The 6,982-nt window shown below is 39.8% G+C and overlaps 1 pseudogene; it reads left to right on the forward strand.

Moving 5' to 3' along the window:
- Positions 1-4,874, forward strand: part of LOC113352498 — a 134,097-nt pseudogene extending 129,223 nt beyond the window's left edge.
- Positions 4,875-6,982: the final 2,108 nt, after the last annotated feature.

Consider the following 6,982-nt stretch of genomic DNA (forward strand, 5'->3'; position numbering starts at 1 on the left):
TTCTTTTGTGTTTTTTTTTATGGACTTTGGACATTAATTTTTGGACATTTTTATTTTTATTTTTAAACCCTACGGAAGGGTATCCTTAATTATAAACTGTGTGCAGGGAAGGACGACGATTACGATATCGTCTCGGCCCCTCGGGTTCGCACACGGCATAGGAGTCGTGGCCCGAGTCGACTTCAGCGGTTCTTCGCCCGTCTGGTACGGGAGGTAAACTTCTAAACACCCGCGAATCTCCTGCAAGCGGGTTACTGGACTCCTTAAGGTGAATATATGCTGAGGACTTGAATATGGACTGTTTTTAAATTCCTAGTAAAGGGCAAGGACTGGACCATATAAGATAAGGGTTCGGATTTCATCACCGCTCCCTTCTTGCCCGCCTTAGGAAAACGAAACCTAAAGCGAACCTAAGCCTAAAATTTGGACTAGAAAGAGACCTATAGGGTATCGAGCTTAACAGGACAATCATTCGAAAAATATTGGTTACTCTTTTAAGCACATCTCGAAGTTCTTGACGGTTTCTGCGAGTTGAATGCGTGACTGCGCCGCATTGGATCGGTGAGGTTTTGGGTATCAAAGCTCCACTGAGCTTCCCTCGCCTCGATTCAACTTGTTTTAACTCGGATTGATTCCAGAGGGGGTTGCTTAAATTGTAACGAATTCCCTTTCGAAGGATTAGAAGCTGTTCTAGAAACAATCTAAGTGGAGCCATCATGCTTGTTGTTTGCTATAAATCTTTAGGTTTGCTGTAGTAAAGTCGAGTCAGCCTGCTGTGTGATTGCTAGAACCTTCCTGTTAGGATTTTTTTTTATTTCTTTTTGAATTCTTTTTAGTGTATGCCCGATTTTGTTAGGGCTTGGAAAAGAGATACTCTAGGTCGATTGATTAGCGAAAAACCTAGTAGTTCTTCTGATTTAAGCAGGGAGCTCGAAGAATCTTCTTTTGAGAGCCATGTTTTTGGAAACTTCAGTTTTGAGAATTTATCTCTGAGTGATAAAAGTACCCCTAGTACTTTTGTTGTGCCAGCGATGGCAACTTTGAAAGATTACATGTTCCCAACTAGGACCAATCGAGCTTCATGCATTAAATTGCCAGCCACTACGGCTAATTTTGAGATAAAACCTAGTATTCTTCAGATGATCCCTATATTCTTTGGAAAAGATGATGAGAACCCTTATTTCCATATTAGGGACTTTGAGGAAATCTGTGGGACAATTAGAATAAAAGACCTTACTGATGAAGTCTTGAAACTTAAAATGTTTCCCTTTTCCTTGAGAGATAAAGCCAAGACCTGGCTTAACAACCTACCGTCTGAATCCATAGAAACATGGCAGGAACTTATCGCTGCCTTCTATATGAAATTCTACCCTAAGCATAAAACTGCAGCTGTTAGGCAGAAAATTAGTGCTAGTGTACAACAAGAGGGAGAGTCTCTTTATAGGTTTTTAGAGCGATTCAATGATCTCCTATCTCAGTGTCCTCACCATGGATTTGATAATATGAAACTTGTACAGATTATTTATGATGGTTTAGACTATTCGACCAAAACCATGGTTGAGTCTATGTGCGCTGGTGAGTTCACTAGTAAAAATGCTGATGATGCTTTTACCTTCTTAGGAGCTATCGCTGAAAAATCCCAACAGTGGGAATCTTGTGTTGAACCCCCTAAAAGACTCTTGGTCAATAGAAGTAGCACCAATATGGTAGATACGAGTTTTGCGTCAGATGCTAAGTTTGCTGCTTTGTCCAGAAGGTTAGAAGCTTTAGAAATGGGTCAGTCTAAAAATAGGTCCCTTGTTGAACCTAATAGAGCCTCTCAAGTCTCTAGTTGTGGAATATAGCCCGATAATTCATTTTGGGAAGGTCAAGTTAGTGAAGAACAAGCCCATGCTGTCTATAACAACTCTAGGTTTGAGAACCGTCAGAAGTTTGACCCATACTCAGAAACCTACAACCCTGGTTGGAGAAACCATCCTAATTTATCTTGGTCTAAGGGCCAGAATCAAGGCCAGTCTAGTAATTCTTAGCCTCCCCCAGGTTTTGGTTATACTAAGAACTCTTCAGGTCAGACCCAGAACCCATTTGAGAATAGAATAGCTAGCTTAGAGGAAACCCTTAGTATATTAAGGAAGAGCCAGGAGATGCTATCACAAAGCCAGGAAATGTTAGTAAAAAGACAGGGTAATTTTCAAGAGGAAACCAAACAAAATTTTAAGAATAGTGCCCAGTCTTTTGCTAAATTAGAGCTTCAAGTCGGCCAAATAGCTAAGTTTATCAATGAGAGAGAATAAGGAAGGTTCCCTAGTCATACTGATCCTAACCCCAAAGGAGAGAAATCGTACAATCATGTGAATGCTGTCACAACCCTAAGGTGTGGAAAGAAAGTTGACAACAAGGTCGCCATGCCTGATAATGAACATGTTGTAGTTCACCCTGCTGAGCCAGAAAATGAGGAGACTAATAGAGTCTCCAAAGAGACCAATGAGGGTCCTGTTAAGCACAGATTTGTTCCTAGAGCCCTGTTTCCCCAGATGCTAGTTCCGACTAAGAGGGAGTCCAACTTTAATGATATATTAGAGGTTTTTAAGCAGGTTAATATCAACCTTCCATTATTAGATGCAATTAGGCAGATTCCCTCTTATGCCAAGTTCCTTAAGGACTTGTGTACGCGAAAGCGTAAGCTCAGTGTCCAGAAGAAAGCCTTCATAGCTAGTCATGTGAGTTCTATTATTCAGAATACCACTACTCCTAAGTATAAAGACCCAGGGTCCCCTACCATTGCTTGTACAATAGGTAAGTACCGTGTTGAGAAAGCTTTGCTTGACTTAGGAGCCAGTGTGAATTTACTTCCATATCATGTGTACCTTAAGCTAGGACTTGGTGAGATGAAACCTACCCAGATGACACTTCAGTTAGCTGATAGGTCCGTTAAAATTCCTCGTGGTGTGATCGAGGATGTTCTCATAGAGGTTGACAAGTTTATTTATCCAGTGGATTTTATTATCCTAGATACCCAACCTGTCCCTGACCCAGAGAACCAAATACCAGTGATTTTAGGTCGCCCGTTTTTAGCTACATCCAATGCGATCATTAACTGTCGAAATGGTATTATGAATTTGTCTTTTGGTAATATGACTATTGAGCTGAACATTTTTAATATTAGTAAGCTACCCTCTGAACTAGATGACTCGAATATAGAAGAGGTGAACATGATAGGAACATTAGTCGAGGAGTCATTACCAAACACTTTGTTAGAAGATCCATTAGAAAAATGCCTAGCTCACTTTGGGATTGATTTTGATGATGATAATGTAATTAATGAGGTGAATGCTTTGTTAGATTCAACCCCTTTTTTAGATACTAGTAATGGATGGAAACCTAAGTTCGAACCACTACCAGTTTCTAAGTCTACCCTAGTTCCTTCTTTAGAAGAGCCTCCTAAGTTGGACCTAAAACAATTGCCAGATACCCTGAAGTATATGTTTTTAGGCCCGTCTGAGACTTTACCTGTGATTGTTTCTTCCGACTTGGATATAGATCAGGAAAGTAGGCTAGTAACCGTCCTTCAAAACAACAAGGAAGCTTTAGGGTGGACCATAGCAGACATTAAGGGTATAAGTCCTACTGTTTGTATGCATCAGATCTATTTAGAGGAAGACACCAAACCTTTTAGGGAGATGCAACGTCGACTAAACCCTAATATGAAAGAAGTAGTTCGAACTTAGGTTCTTAAGCTATTAGATGCAGGCATCATCTACCCTATTTCAGACAGTAAGTGGTTCATCCCCGTTCAGGTTGTTCCCAAGAAATCTGGTATTACTGTAGTCCAGAATAATAACAATGAGTTAATCCCGACCCGAATGACCACGGGTTGGCGTGTTTGTATTGACTATAGGAAATTGAACAAGGTCACTAGGAAGGACCACTTTCCCCTTCCCTTCATCGACCAGATGCTAGAGAGATTAGCTGGACATAGTCACTACTGCTTTTTAGATGGCTACTCTGGATATAATCAGATCGTTATTGCCCCAGAAGACCAGGAGAAAACCACTTTTACATGTCCCTTTGGTACCTTTGCGTATAGACGCATGCCTTTCGGGCTATGTAATGCCCCTGCGACTTTTCAGCGTTGCATGATGAGCATATTTTCTGACATGGTAGAACGGTTCTTAGAGGTCTTTATGGATGATTTTTCAGTGTTTGGTTCGTCTTTCGATGAGTGCTTGCATCATTTGTCATTAGTTTTGACTAGGTGTAAGGAAAAGAATTTAGTGCTTAATTGGGAGAAATGTCACTTTATGGTTCGTTCAGGAATTGTTCTAGGGCATATTGTATCTTCAAAGGGTATAGAGGTGGATAGAGCAAAAGTTGACCTTATTAAAACTTTACCGGTCCCAAAAACCGTAAGAGATATTAGGTCATTCTTAGGACATGCTGGTTTTTATCGTCGTTTCATTAAGGATTTTAGCTTGATGTCTAGACCTCTTTGCAATTTGCTTGCAAAAGATGTTAAGTTTGTTTTTGATGATGCTTGTTTAGAGGCTTTTGAGAAGCTTAAGTCATTACTCACTACCGCCCCCATAGTCCAGGCATCCAACTGGAACCTACCCTTTGAGATCATGTGTGATGCTTCAGATTATGCTATTGGTGTTGTGCTAGGTCAGCGAGAAAATAAGTTACTTCATGTGATTTACTATGCTAGCAAAACTCTGAATGATGCCCAGTTGAACTATACCATTACCGAGAAGGAACTATTAGCCATTGTGTTTGCCTTAGACAAGTTTATATCCTATCTCTTAGGTTCTAAGATCATCATATATACTGATCATGCTGCTTTAAAATATCTTTTGTCTAAGAAGGATACTAAACCTAGATTGATTAGGTGGATTATGTTGTTGCAAGAGTTTTCTCCAGACATTAGAGACAAAAAGGGTGCCGAAAATTTTGTAGCAGATCACTTGTCTAGGCTAGTTGTTAGTTCCCCAAATGATTCCCTTCCTATAAGGGATAACTTTCCTGATGAACAATTGTTCTTTGTTACCCAATTACCTTGGTATGCGAATATAGTGAACTATCTTGTTACTGGTCGAATGCCCCAACATTGGGGTAAAAAAGATCGTTCTAGATTTTTAGCTGAGGTTAAGCACTTCTTTTGGGATGATCCTTATTTGTTTAAGTATTGCCCAGACAAGATTATTAGGAGATGTATACCTGAGAGTGACCAGTCCAGTATTATTTTCTTTTGTCATGATCATGCTTGTGGGGGTCACTTTAGTGCTAAGAAAACTGTTGCTAAGATATTGCAGTGTGGATTCTATTGGCCCTCGTTGTTTAAAGACTCCCACAGTTACTGCGTTACTTGTGAACGATGCCAGAAATTAGGAACCATTTCCCGTAGGAACATGATGCCCTTGAACCCTATTTTAATTGTTGAGGTCTTTGATGTGTGGGGTATTGACTTTATGGGTCCGTTTCCTAATTCTTTTGGTAACCTATACATCCTTGTCGCCGTAGACTATGTCTCTAAGTGGATTGAGGCGGTTGCGTGTAAAACCAATGACCATAGGGTTATGATTGAGTTCTTGAAAAATAATATACTTACACGTTTTGGTACACCGCGAGCTATAATTAGTGATGGAGGGTCGCACTTTTGTAATGGGACTTTTAGACTTCTGATGAAGAAATATGGTATTACACATAAGGTAGCTACCCCGTATCATCCACAGACTAGTGGTCAGGTAGAGGTTTCCAATAGGGAGATAAAACGTATATTAGAGAAAACAGTTAATCCTAATCGGAAAGACTGGTCGTCTAGGCTTACTGATGCCTTATGGGCTTACCGTACTGCGTTTAAGACACCCATTGGAATGTCTCCTTATCGGCTTGTTTATGGCAAGGCATGTCACTTACCTGTTGAGTTAGAACACAGAGCTTATTGGGCTGTTAAGCAGCTAAATTTTTCACTTGACAAGGCAGGAGCCCATAGGAAACTCCAGCTCAATGAGTTGGACGAGATTCGTATAGATGCTTACGATAGTGCGAAGGAGTATAAGAACAAAATGAAACTTGTGCATGATAGAAACATATTACGGAAGTCATTTTCTCCAGGTCAAAAAGTTCTTCTGTATGACACTCGTTTGCATCTATTCCCCAGGAAACTGCACTCTCGGTGGACCGGTCCTTTTGTGGTCCGTACTGTTTTTCCTCATGGAGCTGTTGAGATCGAGACACTGGATGGTAGTAGTTCTTCAAAGGTTAACAGTCAGCGATTGAAGCCCTTTTTAGAGCCTTTTCCTACAGGTGATGTTGAGGAGGTCCCTCTGGAGGACCTTGTTTACCCTTGATTGACCATCGAGGCGATTTGTATGTTTTATAATTTTTGTATTCAGTTTTTGGTTTCACTTCACTCAGGTACTATCTTTCCGAACTCTCTCTTTACTATTTCCTCATGTTACTTATATTCTTGGTACTGTTCTTTCATGAGAAACATTGAGGACAATGTTAGATTTAAGTTTGGGGGTGGGGAAGAAACTTTTTGTTAGCTTTTAGTTGCAATAAATAAACTCCAGAGCCTAGAAATTTATGCCTATTGAGGATTGCACTAACTAATCTAAGTGGATGTAAGCATTTTGATTGTAGGAGTTTGAGGAACCAATCTGATTAGATGGAAACATCTAAAGAGTCTATTCATAAAAGCACAGAGCTCAGGTGTTAGAAATAACATGATAGTTTCACCATATCTCGTTGAGTCCTTTTCACTTCTATTTTTATTTTATTTTGTTTTTAAACTATGTTTCTCTAAGTGATAGGTGGGGCCCACGATTCAAGTTGTTACCAATGCTAGGGTGAATTAGAGTGATTGAGATACCATGAAAAAAAAAAAAGTTGAAAAAGAAAAAGAGATGAAAAAAAAAAATAAAAAAAAATTGAGACCAGACCATTTGACCAAAAGGAATAAATTCAATAAAGTCGACCACTG

This window comes from Papaver somniferum, chromosome 2 (assembly GCF_003573695.1).
Source record: "Papaver somniferum cultivar HN1 chromosome 2, ASM357369v1, whole genome shotgun sequence".
Classification (NCBI taxonomy): domain Eukaryota; kingdom Viridiplantae; phylum Streptophyta; class Magnoliopsida; order Ranunculales; family Papaveraceae; genus Papaver; species Papaver somniferum.